This window comes from Calonectris borealis, chromosome 2, assembly GCF_964195595.1.
Source record: "Calonectris borealis chromosome 2, bCalBor7.hap1.2, whole genome shotgun sequence".
NCBI classification, from domain to species: domain Eukaryota; kingdom Metazoa; phylum Chordata; class Aves; order Procellariiformes; family Procellariidae; genus Calonectris; species Calonectris borealis.
This window is the reverse complement of record NC_134313.1, coordinates 12,425-38,296: the sequence shown is the minus strand read 5'-3', so window position 1 is coordinate 38,296 and position 25,872 is coordinate 12,425. Positions and strand designations below refer to the sequence as shown.

The 25,872-nt window shown below is 55.3% G+C and overlaps 1 long non-coding RNA gene across 2 annotated transcripts; it reads left to right on the top strand.

The window, feature by feature from the left end:
* Positions 1–291: 291 nt before the first annotated feature.
* LOC142078428 (uncharacterized) lies at positions 292–25,162 on the top strand. Of its 2 annotated transcripts, XR_012672187.1 has the most exons (5): positions 14,136–14,699; positions 15,162–15,680; positions 16,570–16,668; positions 18,661–18,741; positions 24,788–25,162. It is a non-coding gene; the product is annotated as an uncharacterized LOC142078428 (long non-coding RNA). The 2 variants fall into 2 exon arrangements; XR_012672188.1 differs by lacking the exons at positions 14,136–14,699; positions 15,162–15,680; positions 16,570–16,668; positions 24,788–25,162 and adding an exon at positions 292–768 and having other exon boundaries at positions 18,661–18,746.
* The last annotated feature ends 710 nt before the right edge of the window (positions 25,163–25,872 follow it).

Genomic DNA, 25,872 nt, shown 5'->3' with positions numbered 1-25,872 from the left:
TCCCTCCTAGTCATGTCACACATGCAAAACCCCTGGTCAAACGATAGCTGTGTATTTTGGAGGTAGATAATTTAACGGTATGAATTCACAGCTCTGCAATTTCAATTAACGCAAAAGGAAAATCAAATATTTTTATAGTATAAGTCGTCTTCTTGTACGTATGTAAACGTACACGCCCCTTTTTAGCATAAAATGAATTGCTGAGATTTGTTCTTTCTTTTTCATTTTACTCTTCCAAGTTTTACACTTCACTTTCAGCTTTATTGACCAAGCAAGCAAGATGCGCAGCAGCAGCAGCAGCAGCAGCGCAAGGGCTGGAGCTGCGGCGGTGGATCCGTGAGCATAGATGCTGATTACGGCGCGCCCTTGTCCTGCAGCCTCACGGGGTTATCTCCCGGCAGCGGTGCGGTAAGGAAGGGACGAGACGTTTTCCAGCACCAGCGAGAGCGTTTACTTCTCTGCTAAGAACGTGTTCAAAATCGCGTCAATTAGTCTTCACGCTGATTTTAAGCGTTCGAATCGCTCGAGCTTTTAAAGGCCGTGTTGTATTTCGAGCTGACCCGTTTGCCCGGCATCCTCCTTTAGCTCGACTGCTACCCTCTCCCTTATCCTGACCGAATTCCTCTGCTGCCTTCGGTGCTATTTTTTTAATATGCTGAAATGCCAGTTGGGATTTTTGTTTTTCAGATGCCTCGCTGTAAGCATCCCGTGGTGCTCAAGAGAGACCCCCGGCCCAGGTTTGCCTGCCGGTCGTTAGGCGTGCTGAGGGTAAGGGGCCGTCTGCCAGCCTGCGGGACAGGGGCTGGGGGGGGCTGCAACCGTTTGGGGGGCTGCCCCTCCTTTATCTATCTAGCAGAGCCCCCCTTTTTGGCGGGGGTGCGTGCGTACATCCGTAAATGGCATTATTAAAGTAACGAGCTGCCGGTTGGGGCCGTTCCCCTCATTTTGTGCCTTTTTTGGGGCTGAATAAAAAGGGGGGGTTGGGGGGCCTGGGGGGGTGATGATGTCATTTGGGGCACCCCAACATCACCGGGGGGGTGATGATGCCGTGGAGGAGCAGGTGAGTGGGGAATGGGGGGGTTATGGGGTGGTGTGTCCCCCCCCCGAAAGGGGGTCACAGCCCAAAAATGCCTGAAAATTAATGGGGGGGGGTGGGGGCGTTTAAAAAAAAGTTTTAAAACTGTAAATATGTGTGTGAGGCGTTGAAATAGAGAAAAATCTCTGATTTTTATGTATATTGAAAAATAATATTCATTTATATACATAAAAGAATTTCAAAATAAGAACCTATATCTACTATGTTATATAAAGGATTTTAGCGTATAAAAAAATTCTAAGTAGACGTATATAGGGTTTTAAAATACAAAAATAACTCGCGTACATATAAATTAAAAAACAAAGGACTTTAAAATGCAAAAAGGATGATATATTTTGTATATGAAGCAATTTAAAATAGAAAAAAGTCTGAACGGATAGAGCTATCTACACTTACTACCTGTTACATAGTAAGTCTAAATAGATATTATATGTGATATAAGAAGTTATATATAAATGTAAATAGATATCTAAGTCTAAATAGATACAAGTGTAAACGGATATCTAAGTCTATAAAGACACAGGTGTAAATATATGTAAGTGTAAATAGAGAAGTCTATAAAGATATTTAAGTGTCAAAATACATAAGTCTAAACAGATATATAGTCTGAATAGGTATTGCATGTAGTAAGTGGGAAACGGGGGGGGGGGGGGAAGTGAGACATAAATGTGTTCCCTAAATACATGTATATGTATGTGTAAATAGATACGTAAGTGTAAATGTCTATGATAGATAAGGTTTTTAACATGCAAAGAAACCCTGTTTATAGACAGGATGTAAAGAATTGACACCACCTGCTGCCCCCCCCCCCCCCCCCCCCAATACCTCTCATTGAAGATATAAAAGCGCTTTCAAAAGCTGCCCCTTTCCCCTTCGCCTTTACCGCCTTTTCCCATCCTCATTTGGGGCCAGTTCCCCCAATGGGGACTTTCCCCTGCGGGGCTGTGCACGCCCAGAGCGGGACCTGACACTGTGGCATAAAAATACCCCCAAACCCCTGAATCAGGGTCTGCAAGGGTGGGTCCGGGGGTGGTGGAACAAAAAACAAATCACAATTTTGGGGGAAAAATACCCAACTTGGAGCTCCCGGGAAAGCCAAATCCACCTGGATTTGCTCCCTTGTGCAGCCGGAAAGCTCCCTTGTGCAGCCGGAAAGCAAAAAAAAAAGTCCTCATTTTCATGCACAAAACTAAAAGCAAAAAATCACCAATTTTTATGTTGCGGAAAAGCGCCGAAAAACCTCCAAGTTGAATATTTTGGAAAAGAAAAAAAGCCCAATTTTCATACTATGGAAAGGCAAAAAAACTCCCAATTTGGGGTAAGACACCAGCGGTTTGAGGGGCATCGCTGGGGGTTATCCGGTGTGGATTATCCCGTGAGGGTCAGTTACCCGGAGCGGATCATCGGTTGCGGTTTGTCCCAGGTGAGTTATCTGTGTGCATTGTCCCGGGTGGAGCCCCCGGCGTAGGTCACCCCCGAGCATGCCGCTCCCCACGCCTGCCCCCCTCTCCCCCGCGAGGCTTTCCCCTGCACCCCACTCCCGCCCCACTCTCCCTCCTCCTGCGTTTTGGGTGTGTGCTGCAAAGGGCGTTGATGACGCAGGGCTCCGTCAGTTCCTGCTGAGCAGCGCCTGCGCAGCGCCGGGGGCTGTTCTGCTCCTCGCCCCGCCCTGCCGGCGAGCAGCCCGGGGGTGCGCGGGGTTTTGGGAGGGGGCACCGCTGGGAGAGCTGAGCCCACCTGACCCAGGGGATGTTCCAGACCGTATGACGTCATGTAGTAAAACTCGGGGGGAGGTTGGCCGGGGGGCCGCTGCTGGGCCTCACTTCGACGTCAGTTTAAAGCCTCAGAAACTGCATTCACGGAAATCGGTGCAGGGGGAACTGACGGTTGTGGTTGAACTCGGCAGGGAGCTTCACACCGCAGAGCCGCTCTCTCGCTCCCCGCCCCACGAAGTGATTGGCTGCGGAGGGTATTTCAGTGGGGCGGGGGGCGGTCCTGCAGACCCCGGGGGGCGGTACTGGGGGGCTCCAGGCAGGGGAGGGGCTGTGAGCATCTGGGGAGTGGGGCTGGGGGGGCGTGAGGGCTGTGTGCCCTAGAGGGGCTGGGCAGTGGGGTCGGGGGGAGCTGTGTGCATTAGGGGGCCGGGGAGTGGGCCTGGGGCAGGATGCAGGCCCCTGGGCGGGGTGTTTTTGTGGGTCAGGGGCAGTTTGTGGAGGGTGTTCGTGTGAGGGAGGGACAGTTTGGGGGTGTCCGAGGGGCGAGGGGGCTGTTTAAGAGTCCATGTGTGTGAGGGAAGGGGCAGTTGGGTGGGGGGGGTGGTGTTTGTGAGGGGAAAGGTGCAGTTTGGGGGTGGATGTGGGGGGGGAGAGGGTAGTTAGTGAGGGGGAGGTGAAGTTCACGCGTGACCGGGGCGGGGGAGGGGCGGCTGGGGGAATCCATGTGGGTGCGGGCAGTTGGCGGGCGTTGGCGTGGCGGAGGGGCAGTATTTTGTGGGGGACTGGTGGGGAGGAGGAGCCGCGCTGGCCGCGCGCCTGGCGGAGCTTGGGGGCGTGGTGTGGGGAAAGGGGGCAGGGCTTCAGCGCCACCTGCGTGGAGCGGGAGTACGGGTCCTTGGGGTGGGGGGGCGTGACTTTGGGTGTTTGGGGCGGGGTTACGAGGTGGGGGCGTGGCTGGGGGTGCTCGGGGCGGGCCTGCGGGCAGGCGGTGTGGCTTCGGGCGCTGCCTGCGTCCCTCGCAGTAGCTTTGGGTGGGCGGGAGTAGGTGTTTTGGGGGGTTTTGGGGAGCTGCTCATCCCCTCCGCAGTAGCTCTCCCGGGCAGCGTGGCAGAGGGCTGGCAGGACTGCCCTGTCCTGGGACCGGGCTGGAAGTGGCAGAAGGTGGTATGGAAATCTGGGACCTCGTGTGGGCGCACTGATATCTATCTACTACAAGAGGTACTGCTCCCCCACCCCCACTCATCCCCCCGAATGCCTGCGTTCCTCCAGTCCCTCCCCCATACCCCCCAGTCCCTCCCCCGCCTAAGATTTTTACCCCCTCAACCCTAAACAGGACCCGGAGATCCTCCCCACAAGTTGGCTTGGGGAGGGGGGCTGGCTCTAGCCACACCCCTTTCAGGTCTAGAGCCCGCCTCCTGGGTCTAAGCCCTGCCCCCTGCCAGGTTTGGGGCTCCCCTCTAAGCTTGGACCCCCCGGGGGGTTTCACAGCCCCCCAGGAGCTTTTCCCCTCGCCATTTTGAGCCACCCTGGGGCCATTTTGGGGTCCCCTCACTTCCAGGGAGACCCCCCTTCCCACCAGTGGCCCCTAAATCTCTGTTACCTGTTTCAAGGCCGCCCCCCCCCCCCGACTGTTTGGGTCCTGATGGGGGCATTTTGGGGGCCCCTGGGGTATGTTGAGCCCCCCCAGATTTTGGGGGATTCCCCATGGATTTCTTTCTCCCCGCCTCATTTCCACTTGTCCTTCCCACTGCTTCTGCTTGGATTTTGGCATCCCCTCCTGATCCCCAAGGTTTTGGCGACCCCTCCATCTCCCCTCCTCCTTGATTTTACCCCCTACTGCCCCATTCCTGCTCCTGCCTCCTGCTGCTTTCCCTTGAATTTTGGGGGTCCCGCCATGGGTCAGTGATGCCCTCCAGGTTTTTGGGGGACACCCCTGGGGTTTTGCCGCCCCCTCCTCCCCCTCCAGTTTTGGGGGACCCTGACCACTTCCTCCCCCCTTGATTTCATGCTCCACGCTGCCCCGTTTCCACTCCTCCATCCCACTGCTGCTCTTTGGCTTTCTGGTTTCCCTCAGGGGGCAGCGACCCCCCCTGGGGTTTTGGGGACCCCCCTGGGGTTTTGGTGTTGCTCCAAGTTTCAAGGATTCCCCCCATCTCTTCCCCACGTTGATTTTATTCCTCCCTTCCCATTTTTGCTCCTCTTCCCCAACCGCTTCCCCTTGGTTTTTGGGGTCCCTGGGGTTTTGGGGACCTCCCAGTTTTGGGGACACACTCTATGTTCTTCTGCCCATTAATTTCACCCCCCACTGCTGCTATTCCCCCTTGACTTTTGGGGTCCCCCATGAGCCCCCCCCGGGGCTTTGGGGTGTTCCACCCTGCCAGGGCTGTTTTTTGCCCCTGCCCCTTCAACCAGGGCTGGTTTTCTCCCCCATCAAGGCTGATTTTCCACCCTGGTGGGGTTGCTTTTCTCCCCCTGCCATTACGGGGGCTCATTTTTTCCCCCCCACCAGGTTCAGTTTTTGCCCCACGCTACATCCGGGGCTGGTTTCCCCCCCTACTGGGGCTGTTTTTTACCTCCCCCACTGCAACTGCTGCTGTTTCCCTCCTGGCAGGCGCAGCTGAAGCTGGCGGAGGAGACGGTGCAGCGGCAGGCAGCACAGGCGGCCAAGCTGTGGGCGCCGGCAGCTGCCCAGGAGCAGCGGCTGGGGCAGCAGGAGGAACAGCTCCATGGCCTGGAGATGGAGCGGCGACATCTCCATAACCTCGGCCAGGAGCTCAAGGTGAAGCCTGGGGGGGGGGTTTGGGTGGGGGACGAACCATCTGAATTCCCTCCTTGTACCGCTAAAATAACAGTCTCTCTCCTTCCTCAGGGCAACATCTGTGTCTTCTGTCATGTGTGGCCGGTTTGTGCCTTTTTTTGTGCCTTTTGTGCCTTTTTGTGCCTCACTTTGTGCCTTTTTTGGGGCTGAATAAAAAGGGGGGTTGGGGGGCCTGGGAGGGTGATGATGTCATTTGGGGCACCCCAACATCACCGAGGGGGTGATGATGCTGTGGAGGAGCAGGTGGGTGGGGAATGGGGGGGACATGGGGCGGGTCCCCCAGAAAGGGGGTCACAGCCCAAAAATGCCTGAAAATTCACGGGGGGGGGAGGGTTCAAAAATTTTTAAAAACTGTAAATATATCTGTGAGGCCTTGAAATAGAGAAAAATCTCTCATTGTTATATATATTGAAAAATAATATTCATTTATATGTATAGAAGGATTTCAAAATAAGAACCTATATCTGCCATATTATATTAGAGTATTATATTAGAGTATTATTTTAGAGTATACAAAAATTCGAAAGACGTGTATAGGGTTTTAAAATACAGAAATAACTCGCGTACATATAAATTAAAAAATAAAGGACTTTCAAATGCAAAAAGGATGATATATTTTATGTATGAAGGAATTTAAAATAGAAAAAAGTCTGAATAGATATCGCTATCTACACTTACTACGTGTTACATAGAGAGTCTAAATAGATATTATATGTGATCTAAGAGATTATATATAAGTGTAAATAGATATCTAAGCCTAAATAGATACCTAAGTCTATAAAGATAGAGGTGTAAATATACGTAAGTGTAAATAGAGAAGTCTATAAAGACATTCAGTGTCAAAATATATAAGTCAACGGAGACATAGTCTGAACAGGTATTATATATAATAAGTGGGAAATAGGGGGGTATAAGTGAAACATAAATAGATTCACTAAAAATATATATATATATATATATAGGGGGAAAAATACCCAACTTGGAGCTCCTGGGAAAGCCAAATCCACCTGGATTTGGGCAGCTGGAAAGCAAAAAAAAACCCCCATTTTCATGCATAAAACCAAAAGCAAAAATCACCAACTTTTGTTGTGAAAAAGCATTGAAAAACCTCCAAAAGGAATGTTTTGGAAAAGGAAAAAAACCCAATTTTTATATTATAGAAAAGCAAAAAACCCCCCAATTTGGGGAAGATTTGGGGTGAAACACCAGCCATTTGAGGGGCATCGCTCGTGGTTATCCAGTGTGGGTTATCCAGTGAGGGTCAGTTATCGGGAACGGATTATCTGTTGCGGATTATCCCAGGTGAGTTATCTGCTGTGGGTGGTCCTGGGTGGACCCCCTGGTGTAGGTCATCCCCACGCATGTCCCCCCACGCATGTCTCTACCCACACGCGCCCCTCCCAGTGTCCGCCCCCCCTTTCCCATGCAAGGTTTTCCCCCCGTGCGAGGTTTTCCCCGTGACGCGCCCCCCGTATCCCCTGCCCTCCTGCCTCGTGCCCGCACTGCCCTCCTCTCTCCTCTCCCTCCTCCCCACCCCCGCCGTGTTCCGCACTGCCTCCCCGTAACCCCTCTGCCCCGGACCCCTGGGGTGCTGCCTACCCCGCCAACCTGCCCGTTGCCCCCCGTTCAAACTGTGGCACCCCCCTCCCGCTCCCCTGCACCCCACTCCCACCCCACTCTCCCTCCTCCTGCGTTTTGGGTTTGTGCTGAAAAGGGCGTTGATGACGCAGGGCTGCGTTAGTTCCTGCTGAGCGAGCAGGCTAGGGGTGCGCGAGGGTTTGGGAGGGGGCACCGCTGGGACAGCTGACCCCACCTGACCCAAGGGATATTCCAGACCGTATGATGTCATGTAATAAAACTCGGGGGGAGGTTGGCAGGGGGGCCGCTGCTGGGCTGCGGCTGGCTGGGCATCGGTCGGTTGGTGGCGAGCAATTGTTTTCATTTGTACCGCTTGTCTGTCTTGGGTTTTTCTCTCTGTTGGTTTCCCCCCCGCCCCTTTTCCTTACAAGTGGAGTTTTTTCACTTTTGCCCTTCCAATTCTCTACCCCATCCCACTGAGGGGGGAGCGAGTGAGTGGTTGTGTGGTGCTTAGTTGCCGGCTGGGATTAAACCCTGACTCAAGGTTAGTTGCAAGCCCTGCCTGGCTAAATGCTTTAGGCTGTCCGTGTTATTCCTGCCATCTTGCTAGGCCATCCTTGTTCTTTTCCGCTGCTTTCAAGTGCCTTGTGCTCCATCAGCAGGCTGGGAAGTATGGTTGTGGCAGAAACTGCTACACCCTGTGACTCCTTCTCAGGTGGTTAGCTTTGCCCTTTGTATGGGCTGCCGAGGTCGTCGGCTCCGCAGGGGCTACAGGCAGCCCGCAGAGCTTGACGCCAAGCCATTCCTTTCCCCTCGGCGCAGCAGCGGTTCTGCCGCTGCTGCAGGCAGCCACTCGCTCGAGGGCGAGGGGCTGCGATGACGACAGGCTGCTGCACGCTTCAGTCGAACTAGGACGCCGTTCTCTGGGGAGCCGGTGCAAGGAGAGCTCAGGTACGTTCTGTACTGCCGATGGCTCTTCACAAGGGAAGCGTGCTCTGGTTTTAGCAGAAAAAGGTGTCGGACACAGGCAGCCACCTATCACTGCGCACAGCTCAGCTATTTGGCAGGTGTCTTGCTTGTTCAGGTAGAGGCATATTCCTCGCCTTGCAGTCTCGATGGCAAAACAATCGGGGGTTCAAGTTACAAAAGCCTTTTGACATCGGAGCGAGATGGCAGCTGGGTTTCTACCAGCACCGTACTTAGCTGCGTGGCTAGCTGAAAATGGCTCGCGGGCCAGGAGATATGCAGAGGGGTCTAAAATAAAGAAACCAAGTGTTGAAGTGATTGTTTCAAGGAGGCAAATTAGGCAGCTAAAGGAACCGAGCAGCTCCCCTGTCACGTTGGCAGAACAGCCCCTCCAGCCCACTAAGTGCTGCGTGTTGCAGGCAGCAAAGTGCAACTGTGACGCTTGCTGGCAGGAGCGGCAAGGAGTGCAGAGCTACGCGCCCTGTACAGAGCAAGGATGGAACCTGCCGGGCTCTACGGTCATCTGCTGAGGACGCCTAATACACCAGCAGGCCTCTTGGCTTTCCCTGCTTCATTTCTAATTACTTTGCATGCTGGAGGGCAGGGTGGTAAGTGACGTCGTGCAGTGTCTCTCCTCCAAGTGACAAGCCTTGCGTGGCAAGCCTTGTGTGTGTGCAGGATGAGGAGAGCGGAGTGCTGATAGCACAGAGGTGAGGAAAGGTGCAAACACCGCAACACAGCCCCAGGACCACCAGCGTATCGCTCGTTTGCAGATCAGCCACTCGCACCTGGTCCGCTCAGAAGCGCGGTTTCCTGATGGACGTAGCTGCCCCTCCCCTGCTTTCAGGGTGTCACCTGTGTGACCTTATTTTTTTTAAATCTCTCTCCAGCATCTGTTGAGTCGCTGCTGTCACTCCCACAACCCCGATGTCACCTGCAGACCGAGACAGCGATCCCTGGGGCTTCCTCCGGGTTAGAAAGAAACCTGTTCCACAGGTTCCCCGTGCTGCTTCTCCTCCCCAGGTAATGGGCTGGGGGGCACGGACGGAAACAACCACGGGCCTTGTAAAGCGGCCAGAGGGAAAGGACTGAAATGCTGGGGCCACCGGGTGCTTTTTTTGGTACAGAGGCGATGAAGATTAGTGCCCGGGCCGCGAGTGGGAAAAGGGCAGAGAAATCTAAGCCCAGTACCCCCAGTAAGCAGTTACCGTCTTTCGGTGGTCCAAACTGGGCGGAGAGATCGGGAAGGGGTCGGTGAGGCGACGGTGGCACCCGGCGGCCGGAATTGGGTACTGCAGCTCTTGAGCCGCGCATGCGCGGTGGGGCGCGTTGCTGCCCTCGCTGCTGCCACCGAGCGACCAGAATTCGGTACTGCAGGGCGGGGGTCGCGCATGCGCGGTGGGGCGCGTTGCTGCCCTCGCTGCTGCCACCGAGCGACCAAAACACGGCACTGCAGGTTCAGTGCCGCGCATGCGCGGTGACGCGCCGTTCTTTGCTCGCTGCTGCCACCGAGCGACCAGAATTCGGCACTGCAGGTTCGGTGCCGCGCATGCGCGGTGACACGCTTTTCTTTGCTCGCTGCTGCCACCGAGCGACCAGAATTCGGTACTGCAGCTCTTGACCCGCGCATGCGCAGTGGCGCGGTTTTGCTTTGCTCGCTGCTGCCACCAGGCGACTAAAATTCGGTACTGCAGCCCTTGAGCCGCGCATGCGCGGTGGCGCCCCCCTTCTCCGCGCTGCCGTCCGCCGGTACCGGCAATGCCGTACCGTGGTGCCTGCGAGGTGATGCCGCCGCGCTCGTTGCTTCGTCCCGGTAAGGAAACGCCGCTGCTGCCCCACGTGCGCGGTGCCGGCGGGCGCTGGGCGCGCAAAGCGCGGAACTGCGGCGCCGGCGCTGCCCGCGCCCCGCGCCGCCCGGCGGCTGCTCGCTGCTGCTGCCGCCCCGTGGCCGCATCGCGGTACTGCAGCGCCGGCACCGCACAGGTGCGCAGCCGCGCCGCCGCCGCCTTCGCTGCTGCCGCCCCGAAGCCGAAGCGTGGTACTGCAGCCCGGCGGTCGCGCGCCGGCTCTGGCCCCTCCATGCGCCGTCCCCATCCCGGTGCATTCGTCATCCCGGGCGGCAACAGTTAGGGTACCCCACCCCCCCACCCCCGCATGCCAGCACCCCCAAGAGTGTCAGCGTGTCCCGGTGCTGTCCCCATCCCTGGGGCAACTCCCCGTCCCCTGTCCCCGCGGCTGGTCGTTGGGCTCTGTGTTCCCCCAATAAAACACGGGGACGGAGAGGACCCCTGGGGACAGGGGGTGGGGATCCCCAGAGAGTGGGCTGTGCTGCCGTCGCTCCTTGGTGCTGGCCCTGCTTGTCCCCCGTCCCCCCAGCGGTGACGAGCACCGGGCCACTGGCGGGGACCCTCACTGTCACCTTCCCCCCATGCCGGTTGCCACCAGCGACAGGGACAGCGACGCATCCCGCGTCCCCCCCACCACGCACACGGGTGTGCAGGGGCACAGGCCACCCCCTGTCAGGTGGACACGCTGGGGACACCGTCTGCCCCAGGGGTATTTGGGGTCCCCAGGGTGGGAGCGCAGCTGCAGGATGCCGGGTCCCCCCTGCCCGAGCCCTGCAGACCCAGGTGGAGCGCAGACATCCCCCGGCCCTGTCCCCGGCCCTGTCTCTGCGTGGCCGTGGGTCGCTGCTGCCATTGCGTGGCCAGCGGCTGGGAGGACACAGCTCCCGCCGGCTGGGAGCCAGAGGAGCCCGGCAGCCTGGAGACCCCCGGGAAGGGCTGGCTGTGGTGGGGACTCGGCGCCCAGGGCACCCCAGAGACCCTGCAACAGGGTGCAGCATGAACTGTTTTATTACCTGTGCAGTATCCATGAGTGAGTCCCCATCGTTCCCATCCTGGTCCCCCAGTGGGTCGGGGTCCCAGCTGCCCCTGGGGGTGGCTGCAGGTGTGGGGGGTGGGATCCCTTCTCCCCGCGGTGCACCCCCACCCTGGGGTCATCCCTCCCAGTCTCAACCCCCCACATGGTGTCCCCAATCTCCCGAGAAACACCTCTGTCCCCAAATGTCCCCCTACCCCACTCCCAGGGTCCCTCCCGGACCCCACGGTCACCCCCAGCCCTGAGACACACACCCCCCCACCTCAGCATGGCAGGTGCCTGGGGAGACGCTGGGAAGAGCTGGCACCGCCATCTCAGGGTCCTGTTGGCCCTCATCCCCCCTAAAGTCTTGCACCATGCTCTGCTCCTTGGGGGAGTGCCCACAGTCGGGGGGGTGGGGGCTCCCCTCCTCCCCAGGGAACCCCCCCAACCTGTCCAGGGCACCCTCTGCCACCTCCCCAGGGTCCGATCACCGTAACAGGGTCTGACCCTGGGATCCTGCTGGTTAACATCAGGTGCGAGAGAAGGTTCCTCATTACTCCTTGATTAGTTCTTAGGTGCCAGCTCGAGCTGGGTGCCCCCAGAGAGGGACCCCTACCCCGGATCACCCTCGTTGCACACCTGCACCCGTTGCAGGAGGGTCCACGCACACCATGGGAGCCACGTGGGAACCGGAGGCGGCCTCGAGGCTGCTCAGCAGCAGCCAAAACACCCCAGTGGTTTCAGACACCGGCTGTTTTGCTCCCGTACTGCCAAGAAAAATAACCACCACTGTCACACGAGGGTCCTGCACAATGCCCACCATCGCACAAGGGTCCCTGCGCACCTGCCCGCCATTGCACGAGGGTCCCCTGCACACCAACCAATTGCATAAGGGTCCTCCTGCACTGCCCCCCCCCGTTGCATGGGGGTCTCCACACACCGACCCCCCGTTGCGCAAGGGTCCCTGCACAATCACCACCGTTGCGCGGGGGTCCCTGCACAGCCACCCGCACGGCGCAAGGCGCCGTGCGCATGCGTACTTCCGGGGCGGGGACTACAACTCCCGGCGTGCCCCCCGCGGGCGGCCCGGTGGAGCCGCGCGCTGATTGGCTGCGGAGGTTATTTCAACGGGGCGCGCGGCGGGGTCTGCACCCACGCGGCGGCGGCGGCGGCGGCGGCGGCGGCGGCGGCGGCGGCGGCGGCGTGAGCGTGAGTGGCCGCGGGCACGGCGGGCTGAGGGGAGACCTGCAGGCTCCGGGGAGGGGGACTGGCGGAGCGCCAGGCCAGGGAGAGGCTGTGAGCATCTGGGGAGTGGGTCTGGGGGGAGGCTGCAGACCCCCGGGGGGGCCGAGGAGCGGGGCTGGGGGGGGCTGTGCATCCCGGGGGGGCCGGGGAGCGGGGCTGTGCGGGCTGTGCGTCCCGGGGGAGCCGGGGAGTGGGGCTGAGGGGGGGGCTGTGCGTCCCGGGGGAGCCGGGGATTGGGCTTGGGGGGCTGTGTGTCCTAGGGGGGCTGGGGAGTGGGGCTGGGGGGGGGGGCTGCGGTGCCCCAAGGAGCTGGGGAGTGGGGCTGTGGGTCCTGGCGGGACTTGAGAGTGGGGCTTGGGGCTCCCAGGGGGCTAGAAAATGGTGTGGTCGGGTGCTGTGAGCACCGGGGGTGCTGGGGCTGGGAGGTGCTTGCAAACACCGGGGAGGGGCTGCGAGCATGGGGGGCACAAGGGTTGCACCAGGGTCCGTGCACGATCACCTCCATTGTACGGGTGTCGATGTACAGGCAGCCGCGTGGGACGCGGCGCCGTGCGCATGCGGACTCCCGGGACGGGGACTACAACTCCCGGCGTGCCCCGCGCGGGCGGTCCGGCGGAGCCGCGCGCTGATTGGCTGCGGAGAGTGTTTCAACGGGGCGCGCGGCGGGGTCTGCACCGAGGCGGCGGCGGCAGCGTGAGTGTGGAGCCGAGGAGTGGGGCTGTGGCGGGGGGGGCGGTCCTGCAGGCTTCGGGGAGGGGGGGTGGGGGGGCGCCAGGCGGGGGAGGGGCTGGGGGGGGGGGCGTGTCTGTGTGCCCTAGGGGGGCCGCGCAGTGGGGCCGGCGGGGTGGGGGGGGAGGCGCTGTGTGCAAACAGACCCTCCCTGCGAGTCCCCGCTGTCGCCCCGTGGGGCCGGGGACCCCCCAGCCCTCCCTGCAGGCAGACGGGCAGCCTGTAGGCAATGGAGGCCGCCCGCCCCAGCGAGCCTGGGGGCTTCACGGGCCGAGTCGAGGGAGGAGCTGCTGGAGAGAGGGCTTAGAAACGGCCTTCTGCCCCCGAAACTCCTGGAGCGTTTGAAGGGGAGGGACAGGTCCACCCCAGGGCCCCAAGGGGAAGACCTCGGAGCAGGGACTTGGGGTTGTTCCAGGAGCAAAAGCTGGTCCCAGCCAGCTCTGCTCTGCTCCCCCGGCACCGGGATCAGACCTTTCAGCCCCGTTTCTGCCAGAAGCATCACACAAGCGCTTGCCCTCCCCGGGGGCATCTTTGGGACTTGAGAACAGGCGCAGCAGCTGGGTTTTTGGGCTTAGAAGTGGGCGCTAAGTGAGCTGGTTTGGGGGCCCAAAGCAGAAGCCGGTTTGGCCCTTTGTGCGGGGGGGGGGTGGGAGGGCATTGGGGCTGCAGGGGAAAGCAGGGGCTGGGCAGGTGTGTGGACCGCCCCCCCCCGGAGGTGGGGGTCTGGTCCTGCTGGACCCCGAAGTGCGGGAGGCCGGCATGCACCAGGCCAAACTCAACGTCTGCGGTGGTCTCCGGGGGGAAGAGGTGGTCTCTGCTTTTCAGACCCCGCACGCCCTCTTCGAGTCCAGCTCTTCCTTGTCGACTGCTTAGAATAGTTATTAACTAACTAATCGTACAAACTAATTAATATTTATACAATGTACACCTATGATATTTAATCCTAATAGTCAAGTTTTGACAGCGATTGATTTACGACCTTGTCAAAAGCCCAGGCTGTTGCAAATAGCTGGAGCTTGTAAGGAGAAGGAGCTGAAATCAACAGGAGCTTCAGTGCAGAGCGGGAGCTTCAGTTAGCCAGAACCGTAGGAAGCAGGAGCTGGAACGAGACGGGGTGTCCGCTGTCTGGGGCATGTCTTAGCCGGAGGCAAAATTACCTGCAGCTGTAACGAGCAGGAGCTGCGATTCGCTGCAGTGTCTATTTGCCGGAGCATCCGTCGGCCGGACTGCACTCCCAGCACGGCTGAAGAGCAGCCAGGCGCAGGCAGGGCTGTCCCCAGCAAGGCGCTCCGAGCGGCAGGGTGGCGAGTTGTCCTTCTGCCAGCGGGGAGCCCGGCCTCTTCCCTCGGGGAATAAATCCAGGCCGCGTGCCTCTCTCTGCGTGGAGGGTCTCTCCCGGTCCCCTTCCCGAGGGCTGAAGTGAGGTGGGGGTTCCCCGGCTCTCCCGGGGGGCAGGCGGCAGCACGAGGCGGCGGCGGTGTCTCCCCGGTACCCGGCAAAGGGGAGAGAAACCGGCCGGCGGGAGCTCCCGGGGTGCACAGCCCGGCCCCGCACGGCAGAATCCTTCCCTGTGTTTTCACCGTTGGCTGGGTGTGACAAACAGGTTTGTTTTGTGCCTCCTCTTTTCCCAGCGTCACCTTCTGCGTCACGTGAAGAAAATCCTGCGTGGTTGATGCCGCTTGCTGCTCAGGTAATGGCACGTGTGGGGCCGGGGGAGCGGGGAGAAACATTGGCGAGTTCAAGGACGCTGCAGCTACTCCATGTCAAACCCAGGGAAAAGGCAAATTTGCTGCCGGTGCAGAAAAGCTGATGAACAGTTGCCGTTAACAGAGCGTGCCTCGTTCCTGAATCGGTCCCTGGGTAGTTACGAATGTTTTCCTTTCAGGTAAAAGGATGGACTTTCATCTACGATAAATTAAGAGCTGCCTGTTACCTTCTTTAGGGTCGACTGTTTCTCTTCTGTTTGTTCATACTGATTTTATGGGCAGGTTGGAAATAGCCTTTTATTTTTCTATGCATAACTCAATTTTTAGTAACGTGGTGTCAGGATAGTTAATTTTTGAGCACCTAGGTACCGCTAGAAATGTAATGAATGAAACACGATGGAAACTGATGTTTAAACTAGATTTTTACTTGATTTTTTTTTCATTAGAGTGTTGATGGCATGTTGTCCTGTGGCTCAATCCACATTCTGTTCAGTGGAGTCTTCAATCTAGGACTTCTAAGGGAAAAAGTTTGTCCTTCCAAAAAAGGGCTAGGCATTCATAGGCTCGAGGTATAGACTTGGAGAGTCGCTTAAGTACGTGATCAGAATTAAAGCCAAATGTCGCTTAATGTTGCTGCTGTTGGTCTTCACTTTCATTAATTTCCCTGCTGCTCCGTCATGGTTGCGAGCTCTGAATCATAAATTTTTTTTCACTCCCTAACGCACTTTTCTCCCCAAGGAGAGGCTACGTTGAAAAGTTACTTAGTTTCCTCACAAATGCATCGGTCAATAAAATGGAGTTATGATTCTTAAAACCACAAAAATGACACCGGTCTTACAGATCTGGACTATTTCTGAACACGTGTTCATCGCGTGCAGGTGTCGTCGGGATACAGATCATCTGCACTTCATGCTCTGACAAGACAATCTGCTGAGACAGGGACGAGCTCCAAAAGAAAAAAAAAGGTACAACGTCAAGGTTTTGTGTTGTTGTTGATTTTTGTGGGTTTTTTTTTGTGTTTGTCTTTTCTTTTTTTTTTTTTTTTTTTTTTTTAAGAGTGCGATGTTGACTGGTAGCAGCCTGCAGAGCTCTCTTGCTGCCTGACCTCTCCTTTCCTTCTCTGTCACTCCTCTTTCATGGCTGTAATTTTCACTCGGGTAGTTTTAGAAGAGCAATTTAGTTCCTCGCCTGTGTAAATGTGCTGGTAATACCTGGAAGGTAAATGCTTGAACCAGTAGCGAATAACTTGGCTACAAGTAGAATTTCTGAAGGAAGAACAACAACCACAACAACAGGAAGCAAGTAGCGAGTTACCCCAAATTTGTGTGTGTCAAACACATCAAAGTCTTACTGCCAAACATTGTTTGGCAATGTGTTCCAAATGGCTAGTTTTAAAACAACTGCAGTTTTAAAAGATCTTGACCGTTTGGAGAAACGGCCTGGAAAAAAGGATTCCTCTTTTGCAGCGAGTTCACGAGGACAGATGGGTTGCTGTACTCTTTAACAAAAACACTCAACTTGGGACGTATAGGGTGAGGAAATCGCGGCTATACTTAGGCTTGAGAAAATGCATGTAGGTATCTGCGTCTGTCACCTGCGTGTCTCTAGGAAAGCGAGTTCTAGCGAAACTAAAGCTGCCAATGAGCCAAAAAAAAAGGCACGGTTGTCTAAAACATGCAAAAGCTCTAGTGGGCTGTATCAACAGCTGTACCAAAGATGATGCAAAATACTTTCTCCTCCACTCAGTTGTAGTCTTCACAGAAAAGGAAGCTTTGTGCTAAATGGGTTTTTTTTTTGGGGGGGGGGGGGGGGGGAGGGGGGGGGGCGGGGGTTTGTTTGGTGTCCCCCCCACAGCAGAATGTCAACGGCCACCATTTCGCCACGGTCGCCCTTTCTTCTGCTGTGAAAGTACGAGACAGACGGAAAGGATCCGTAGTGGTCTGCAAGTACAAGGTACGCCTGTGATATGGACTTTACAGTTAACATTAAGAAAGCGGCAACTCTCCTTCTATATAATTTTTTAACGTGAAATATTTTAACACAAATACTAAAAATAAAGAAGGTCTGTTCTGGAGCGTGGTACGCCTATGCAAAGCTTGCTTCCCTCCGTCTATTTTCTCTTCCTGACAGCACAGTCTTCTGTTTCTGTGGGCTTACTATTAAAGGGTACTGTGAAAATAATGTTGGACTAGAAGAGGAAAGGAACCGTTTGTAAGAGTTTGGATGTTCGGGAGAAACAGACTTGGTTTTCACGATAAAAGCTTTATGCTTTTTCAGTCAGTAAGTGTTTAAAATACCTTACAGTAGTACTCGAAAACCTTACTGAGATACTAGCATCTGTGCTAAAAGCAGTCAAGGTCAAAGAAGAGACGTGGACAAAACGGGACAAATCGGCGTCGCTTCGGTGTGTTTTCCAGGCTTTCCCAAGGAGCGTTGGCAGCCTCGTAACTAGCGACAGAGAGTCCTGATGTGTTTTACTGCTTCTATGATGTCCTTTTTCCTTAACCTACAGTGTGTAATTTTGACTTCAGTTGGAAAGAGATTTTCCAGAATGGAAATCTTTCTCATTCAAAGGAGTTGCCTTTTATGAACTTCCCATCAGAATGGATCTTCAGAGGTGATGTACTTGGCAGTAGAAGTCATCCGCAACGAGACTTTTCACTCTCTCTGGAAAAAAAAAAGTAGGAAGTCGATTTCCTTGCAAAGACCCAAGCGCAGCACGCCTTCCAGTAGTCGATGTATCGCTGATCTTTGGTTCTCCGGTGTAACAGTCGAGATGCCGTCAAAACGCGTTCCTCCGCATGCTTGGGTACAGCCAACAGCAGTAGCAAATCTGCCAATCCTTTTTGGTAGCCTTATGTATTGCAGCACCGGGGATTTGATATTCCCCACCGCCTGCCCCCCCCCTCCCCCCCCCCCGCCCCCAAAAATGTAAAACCATGTGGGAGATCTCGTATCTCACTGATTTTTCTATCGTAAATGAAATTTAAAAAAGAAAGTTAAAATTGTCTAATTTCCAAACTGACTTGCATTGTTTAAACTGCAACTGCCAAATAGCTGTAGCGTATAATTTATTAGGTGTACTTAAGCAGTTGGGTAGTTGCTCTAAACGTTTAAAAAGAGAGGCAACTGAACGTTACGGGTTTTTTTCCCGATCTTTTGGCAGAGTGCTCTGAAGTACTTTATTTCTGTCTCGCTTTCGACGGCGCGTTTCCCCGGCAGTTCGGTAGCATCGGTCTCGGCGCAGCTGGCCAGGCGTCCCTCCTAGTCATGTCACACACGCAAAACCCCTGGTCAAACGATAGCTGTGTATTTTGGAGGTAGCTAATTTAACGGTATGAATTCACAGCTCTGCAATTTCAATTAACGCAAAAGGAAAATCAAATATTTTTATAGTATAAGTCGTCTTCTTGTACGTATGTAAACGTACACGCCCCTTTTTAGCATAAAATGAATTGCTGAGATTTGTTCTTTCTTTTTCACTTTACTCTTCCAAGTTTTACACTTCACTTTCAGCTTTATTGACCAAGCAAGCAAGATGCGCAGCAGCAGCAGCAGCAGCAGCGCAAGGGCTGGAGCTGCGGTGGTGGATCCGTGAGCGTAGATGCTGATTACGGCGCGCCCTTGTCCTGCAGCCTCACGGGGTTATCTCCCGGCAGCAGTGCTGTAAGGAAGGGACGAGGCGTTTTCCAGCACCAGCGAGAGCGTTTACTTCTCTGCTATGAACGTGTTCAAAATCGCGTCAATTAGTCTTCACGCTGATTTTAAGCGTTCGAATCGCTCGAGCTTTTAAAGGCCGTGTTGTATTTCGAGCTGACCCGTTTGCCTGGCACCCTCCTTTAGCTTGACTGCTACCCTCTCCCTTATCCTGACCGAATTCCTCTGCTGCCTTCGGTGCTGTTTTTTTAATATGCTGAAATGCCAGTTGGGATTTTTGTTTTTCAGATGTCTCGCTGTAAGCGTCCCGTGGTGCTCAAGAGAGACCCCCGGCCCAGGTTTGCCTGCCGGTCGTTAGGCGTGCTGAGGGTAAGGGGCCGTCTGCCAGCCTGCGGGACAGGGGCTGGGGGGGGCTGCAACCGTTTGGGGGGCCGCCCCTCCTTTATCTTTCTAGCAGAGCCCCCCTTTTTGGCGGGGGTGCGTGCGTACATCCGTAAATGGCATTATTAAAGTAACGAGCTGCCGGTTGGGGCCATTCCCCTCATTTTGTGCCTTTTTTGGGGCTGAATAAAAAGGGGGGGTTGGGGGGCCTGGGGGGGGTGATGATGTCATTTGGGGCACCCCAACATCACCGGGGGGGTGATGATGCCGTGGAGGAGCAGGTGAGTGGGGAATGGAGGGGTTATGGGGGGGTGTCGTGTCCCCCCCCCCCCCCCCGAAAGGGGGTCACAGCCCAAAAATGCCTGAAAATTAATGGGGGGGGGTGGGGGCGTTTAAAAAAAAAATTTAAAACTGTAAATATGTGTGTGAGGCGTTGAAATAGAGAAAAATCTCTGATTTTTATGTATATTGAAAAATAATATTCATTTATATACATAAAAGAATTTCAAAATAAGAACCTGTATCTACTATGTTATATAAAGGATTTTAGCGTATAAAAAAATTCTAAGTAGACGTATATAGGGTTTTAAAATACAAAAATAACTCGCGTACATATAAATTAAAAAACAAAGGACTTTAAAATGCAAAAAGGATGATATATTTTGTATAGGAAGGAATTTAAAATAGAAAAAAGTCTGAACGGACAGAGCTATCTACACTTACTACCTGTTACATAGTAAGTCTAAATAGATATTATATGTGATATAAGAAGTTATATATAAATGTAAATAGATATCTAAGTCTAAATAGATACAAGTGTAAACGGATATCTAAGTCTATAAAGACACAGGTGTAAATATATGTAAGTGTAAATAGAGAAGTCTATAAAGATATTTAAGTGTCAAAATACATAAGTCTAAACAGATATATAGTCTGAATAGGTATTACATGTAGTAAGTGGGAGACGGGGGGGGGGAGAAGTGAGACATAAATGTGTTCCCTAAATACATGTATATGTATGTGTAAATAGATACGTAAGTGTAAATGTCTATGATAGATAAGGTTTTTAACATGCAAAGAAACCATGTTTATAGAAAGGATGTAAAGAATTGACACCACCTGCTGCCCCCCCCCCCCCCCAATACCTCTCATTGAAGATATAAAAGCGCTTTCAAAAGCTGCCCCTTTCCCCTTCGCCTTTACCGCCTTTTCCCATCCTGATTTGGGGCCAGTTCCCCCAATGGGGACTTTCCCCTGCGGGGCTGTGCACGCACAGAGCGGGACCTGACACTGTGGCATAAAAATACCCCCAAACCCCTGAATCAGGGTCTGCAAGGGTGGGTCCGGGGGTGGGGGAACAAAAAACAAATCACAATTTTGGGGGAAAAATACCCAACTTGGAGCTCCCGGGAAAGCCAAATCCACCTGGATTTGCTCCCTTGTGCAGCCGGAAAGCTCCCTTGTGCAGCCGGAAAGCAAAAAAAAAGTCCTCATTTTCATGCACAAAACTAAAAGCAAAAAATCACCAATTTTTATGTTGCGGAAAAGCGCCGAAAAACCTCCAAGTTGAATATTTTGGAAAAGAAAAAAACCCCAATTTTCATACTATGGAAAGGCAAAAAACCTCCCAATTTGGGGTGAGACACCAGCGGTTTGAGGGGCATCGCTGGGGGTTATCCGGTGTGGATTATCCCGTGAGGGTCAGTTACCCGGAGCGGATCATCGGTTGCGGTTTGTCCCAGGTGAGTTATCTGTGTGCATTGTCCCGGGTGGAGCCCCCGGCGTAGGTCACCCCCGAGCATGCCGCTCCCCACGCCTGCCCCCCTTTCCCCCGCGAGGCTTTCCCCTGCACCCCACTCCCGCCCCACTCTCCCTCCTCCTGCGTTTTGGGTTTGTGCTGCAAAGGGCGTTGATGACGCAGGGCTCCGTCAGTTCCTGCTGAGCAGCGCCTGCGCAGCGCCGGGGGCTGTTCTGCTCCTCGCCCCGCCCTGCCGGCGAGCAGCCCGGGGGTGCGCGGGGTTTTGGGAGGGGGCACCGCTGGGAGAGCTGAGCCCACCTGACCCAGGGGATGTTCCAGACCGTATGACGTCATGTAGTAAAACTCGGGGGGAGGTTGGCCGGGGGGCCGCTGCTGGGCCTCACTTCGACGTCAGTTTAAAGCCTCAGAAACTGCATTCACGGAAATCGGTGCAGGGGGAACTGACGGTTGTGGTTGAACTCGGCAGGGAGCTTCACACCGCAGAGCCGCTCGCTCGCTCCCCGCCCCACGAAGTGATTGGCTGCGGAGGGTATTTCAGTGGGGCGGGGGGCGGTCCTGCAGACCCCGGGGGGCGGTACTGGGGGGCTCCAGGCAGGGGAGGGGCTGTGAGCATCTGGGGAGTGGGGCTGGGGGGGCGTGAGGGCTGTGTGCCCTAGAGGGGCTGGGCAGTGGGGTCGGGGGGAGCTGTGTGCATTAGGGGGCCGGGGAGTGGGCCTGGGGCAGGATGCAGGCCCCTGGGCGGGGTGTTTTTGTGGGTCAGGGGCAGTTTGTGGAGGGTGTTCGTGTGAGGGAGGGACAGTTTGGGGGTGTCCGAGGGGCGAGGGGGCTGTTTAAGAGTCCATGTGTGTGAGGGAAGGGGCAGTTGGGTGGGGGGGGTGGTGTTTGTGAGGGGAAAGGTGCAGTTTGGGGGTGGATGTGGGGGGGGAGAGGGTAGTTAGTGAGGGGGAGGTGAAGTTTACGCGTGACCGGGGCGGGGGAGGGGCGGCTGGGGGAATCCATGTGGGTGCGGGCAGTTGGCGGGGGTTGGCGTGGCGGAGGGGCAGTATTTTGTGGGGGACTGGTGGGGAGGAGGAGCCGCGCTGGCCGCGCGCCTGGCGGAGTTTGGGGGCGTGGTGTGGGGAAAGGGGGCAGGGCTTCAGCGCCACCTGCGTGGAGCGGGAGTACGGGTCCTTGGGGTGGGGGGGCGTGACTTTGGGTGTTTGGGGCGGGGTTACGAGGTGGGGGCGTGGCTGGGGGTGCTCGGGGCGGGCCTGCGGGCAGGCGGTGTGGCTTCGGGCGCTGCCTGCGTCCCTCGCAGTAGCTTTGGGTGGGCGGGAGTAGGTGTTTTGGGGGGTTTTGGGGAGCTGCTCATCCCCTCCGCAGTAGCTCTCCCGGGCAGCGTGGCAGAGGGCTGGCAGGACTGCCCTGTCCTGGGACCGGGCTGGAAGTGGCAGAAGGTTGTATGGAAATCTGGGACCTCGTGTGGGCGCACTGATATCTACTACAAGAGGTACTGCTCCCCCACCCCCACTCATCCCCCCGAATGCCTGCGTTCCTCCAGTCCCTCCCCCATACCCCCCAGTCCCTCCCCCGCCTAAGATTTTTACCCCCTCAACCCTAAACAGGACCCGGAGATCCTCCCCACAAGTTGGCTTGGGGAGGGGGGCTGGCTCTAGCCACACCCCTTTCAGGTCTAGAGCCCGCCTCCTGGGTCTAAGCCCTGCCCCCTGCCAGGTTTGGGGCTCCCCTCTAAGCTTGGACCCCCCGGGGGGTTTCACAGCCCCCCAGGAGCGATTTCAGGGCCTCCCCAGGAGCTTTTCCCCTCGCCATTTTGAGCCACCCTGGGGCCATTTTGGGGTCCCCTCACTTCCAGGGAGACCCCCCTTCCCACCAGTGGCCCCTAAATCTCTGTTACCTGTTTCAAGGCCCCCCCCCCCCCCCCCGACTGTTTGGGTCCTGATGGGGGCATTTTGGGGGCCCCTGGGGTATGTTGAGCCCCCCCAGATTTTGGGGGATTCCCCATGGATTTCTTTCTCCCCGCCTCATTTCCACTTGTCCTTCCCACTGCTTCTGCTTGGATTTTGGCATCCCCTCCTGATCCCCAAGGTTTTGGCGACCCCTCCATCTCCCCTCCTCCTTGATTTTACCCCCTACTGCCCCATTCCTGCTCCTGCCTCCTGCTGCTTTCCCTTGAATTTTGGGGGTCCCGCCATGGGTCAGTGATGCCCTCCAGGTTTTTGGGGGACACCCCTGGGGTTTTGCCGCCCCCTCCTCCCCCTCCAGTTTTGGGGGACCCTGACCACTTCCTCCCCCCTTGATTTCATGCTCCACGCTGCCCCATTTCCACTCCTCCATCCCACTGCTGCTCTTTGGCTTTCTGGTTTCCCTCAGGGGGCAGCGACCCCCCCTGGGGTTTTGGGGACCCCCCTGGGGTTTTGGTGTTGCTCCAAGTTTCAAGGATTCCCCCCATCTCTTCCCCACATTGATTTTATTCCTCCCTTCCCGTTTTTGCTCCTCTTCCCCAACTGCTTCCCCTTGGTTTTTGGGGTCCCTGGGGTTTTGGGGACCTCCCAGTTTTGGGGACACACCCTATGTTCTTCTGCCCATTAATTTCACCCCCCACTGCTGCTATTCCCCCTTGACTTTTGGGGTCCCCCATGAGCCCCCCCCGGGGCTTTGGGGTGTTCCACCCTGCCAGGGCTGTTTTTTGCCCCTGCCCCTTCAACCAGGGCTGGTTTTCCCCCCCATCAAGGCTGATTTTCCACCCTGGTGGGGTTGCTTTTCTCCCCCTGCCATTACGGGGGCTCATTTTTTCCCCCCCACCAGGTTCAGGTTTTGCCCCACGCTACATCCGGGGCTGGTTTCCCCCCCTACTGGGGCTGTTTTTTACCTCCCCCACTGCAACTGCTGCTGTTTCCCTCCTGGCAGGCGCAGCTGAAGCTGGCGGAGGAGACGGTGCAGCGGCAGGCAGCACAGGCGGCCAAGCTGTGGGCGCCGGCAGCTGCCCAGGAGCAGCGGCTGGGGCAGCAGGAGGAACAGCTCCATGGCCTGGAGATGGAGCGGCGACATCTCCATAACCTCGGCCAGGAGCTCAAGGTGAAGCCTGGGGGGGGGTTGGGTGGGGGACGAACCATGTGAATTCCCTCCTTGTACCGCTAAAATAAGTGTCTCTCCTTCCTCAGGGCAACATCTGTGTCTTCTGTCATGTGTGGCCGGTTTGTGCCTTTTTTTGTGCCTTTTGTGCCTTTTTGTGCCTCACTTTGTGCCTTTTTTGGGGCTGAATAAAAAGGGGGGTTGGGGGGCCTGGGAGGGTGATGATGTCATTTGGGGCACCCCAACATCACCGGACGGGTGATGATGCTGTGGAGGAGCAGGTGAGTGGGGAATGGGGGGAATGGGGCGGGTCCCCCAGAAAGGGGGTCACAGCCCAAAAATGCCTGAAAATTCACGGGGGGGGGGGAGGGTTCAAAAATTTTTAAAAGCTGTAAATATATCTGTGAGGCCTTGAAATAGAGAAAAATCTCTCATTGTTATATATATTGAAAAATAATACTCATTTATATGTATAGAAGGATTTCAAAATAAGAACCTATATCTGCCATATTATATTAGAGTATTATTTTAGAGTATTATTTTAGAGTATACAAAAATTCGAAAGACGTGTATAGGGTTTTAAAATACAAAAATAACTCGCGTACATATAAATTAAAAAATAAAGGACTTTCAAATGCAAAAAGGATGATATATTTTATGTATGAAGGAATTTAAAATAGAAAAAAGTCTGAATAGATATCGCTATCTACACTTACTACGTGTTACATAGAGAGTCTAAATAGATATTATATGTGATCTAAGAGATTATATATAAGTGTAAATAGATATCTAAGCCTAAATAGATACCTAAGTCTATAAAGATAGAGGTGTAAATATATGTAAGTGTAAATAGAGAAGTCTATAAAGACATTCAGTGTCAAAATATATAAGTCAACAGATACATAGTCTGAACAGGTATTATATATAATAAGTGGGAAATAGGGGGGTATAAGTGAAACATAAATAGATTCACTAAAAAAAAAAATATATATATATATATATAGGGGGAAAAATACCCAACTTGGAGCTCCTGGGAAAGCCAAATCCACCTGGATTTGGGCAGCTGGAAAGCAAAAAAAAAAAACCCATTTTCATGCATAAAACCAAAAGCAAAAATCACCAACTTTTGTTGTGAAAAAGCATTGAAAAACCTCCAAAAGGAATGTTTTGGAAAAGGAAAAAAACCCAATTTTTATATTATAGAAAAGCAAAAAACCCCCCAATTTGGGGAAGATTTGGGGTGAAACACCAGCCATTTGAGGGGCATCGCTCGTGGTTATCCAGTGTGGGTTATCCAGTGAGGGTCAGTTATCGGGAACGGATTATCTGTTGCGGATTATCCCAGGTGAGTTATCTGCTGTGGGTGGTCCTGGGTGGACCCCCTGGTGTAGGTCATCCCCACGCATGTCCCCCCACGCATGTCTCTACCCACACGCGCCCCTCCCAGTGTCCGCCCCCCCTTTCCCATGCAAGGTTTTCCCCCCGTGCGAGGTTTTCCCCGTGACGCGCCCCCCGTATCCCCTGCCCTCCTGCCTCGTGCCCGCACTGCCCTCCTCTCTCCTCTCCCTCCTCCCCACCCCCGCCGTGTTCCGCACTGCCTCCCCGTAACCCCTCTGCCCCGGACCCCTGGAGTGCTGCCTACCCCGCCAACCTGCCCGTTGCCCCCCGTTCAAACTGTGGCACCCCCCTCCCGCTCCCCTGCACCCCACTCCCACCCCACTCTCCCTCCTCCTGCGTTTTGGGTTTGTGCTGAAAAGGGCGTTGATGACGCAGGGCTGCGTTAGTTCCTGCTGAGCGAGCAGGCTAGGGGTGCGCGAGGGTTTGGGAGGGGGCACCGCTGGGACAGCTGACCCCACCTGACCCAAGGGATATTCCAGACCGTATGATGTCATGTAATAAAACTAGGGGGGAGGTTGGCAGGGGGGCCGCTGCTGGGCTGCGGCTGGCTGGGCATCGGTCGGTTGGTGGCGAGCAATTGTTTTCATTTGTACCGCTTGTCTGTCTTGGGTTTTTCTCTCTGTTGGTTTCCCCCCCGCCCCTTTTCCTTACAAGTGGAGTTTTTTCACTTTTGCCCTTCCAATTCTCTACCCCATCCCACTGAGGGGGGAGCGAGTGAGTGGTTGTGTGGTGCTTAGTTGCCGGCTGGGATTAAACCCTGACTCAAGGTTAGTTGCAAGCCCTGCCTGGCTAAATGCTTTAGGCTGTCCGTGTTATTCCTGCCATCTTGCTAGGCCATCCTTGTTCTTTTCCGCTGCTTTCAAGTGCCTTGTGCTCCATCAGCAGGCTGG